The sequence below is a fragment of the Otolemur garnettii genome, unplaced genomic scaffold (genome assembly GCF_000181295.1).
Source record: "Otolemur garnettii isolate 467f Iridium unplaced genomic scaffold, OtoGar3 scaffold00010, whole genome shotgun sequence".
Classification (NCBI taxonomy): Eukaryota; Metazoa; Chordata; class Mammalia; order Primates; family Galagidae; genus Otolemur; species Otolemur garnettii.
This window is the reverse complement of record NW_003852405.1, coordinates 33,860,765-33,861,832: the sequence shown is the minus strand read 5'-3', so window position 1 is coordinate 33,861,832 and position 1,068 is coordinate 33,860,765.

The following is a 1,068-nucleotide window of genomic DNA, read 5'->3' as shown; positions in this document are numbered from 1 at the left end:
TGCCTTGGCCTTCCAAGACAAAAAAAGCTGAGGCTTGATAAGGACAAGATGCTTAGCTAAATGCTAAAACTTTCCTTCAAAAAAGTTATAGTGGATCTCTGGATACATTCCAAGATTGAAAGACATTTTGACAGAAGTGTAAGGTTCAATGATAAATTGTCAAAGCCAGTTGGGCATCCAACTAATATCATTAAGGCGGGAGCAAAGATGCAAGAGAAATTCAGGTGGAAAAATAAATAACAAAGAATGTTTGCTATCAGAAAGGAGAGAGGGGAGTGAGCTTGGTCGGTTGGGAAATTAAGAGTGAGTCGCAAAAGAAAACTATTCCATAGAAAACAGAAAAGGAGATAGTGATGTCAGGGGAAGAGCAGCCGTCCGTCCCGGGATTTACACCTGGCCCCTCCTGGCTTTGGAAGGACTGAGACTAGGACCGTTTGCTAATCTGTAGTGATGCTCCCGACTTCCAGCTCTCTGGGCCGTATCTGACAAATGCAGGTCTCAAATTTTAGTGTGGATGAGGATCTAAAAAAGAGGTTGCTGCTCCCTCACCACCTCCACGCCAGCGTTTTTGATTCTGTAGGTCGGGAGTGAGGCCCCAGGACTGGCCCTGCAGCGGATCCCCATGCTGCCGGTGCTGCCGGTCGTGGGTCTGCATCAGCGTCCGAGCTCTGCTTGAGAGGCAGAGCCGCCCGGTAGGAGCTTGCTTAAAGTAGCCTGAAACCCTAGGTCCTATGCTCAACTTTCTGTTTCAATCTCCAGGGAAGGGACCAGGATTTTATTTTATTTTATTTTAACAATCCCTGGGTAATTGGTATGATTAGGCAAGTGTCAGAAATGCTGCAACAAATCCCCATGCGCTTCCTTTAGCATCTGGCATTTTCCTGTACAGTACCAACGGGTGTGCAGTGTGGCAGCAGCTGTGGGGTAAGGTTGAGCAGCACAGCCACCCGGCTCTGTGCTCCGGCTGTTCTGGGCCTACAAGGCGACCGCAGCGCTCACGGGCGGGGCCCTGGGAAATCGTCTCCCTTAGGAACCACCAGCCTGACAGCGTGATGCCGTCCAGAGGCC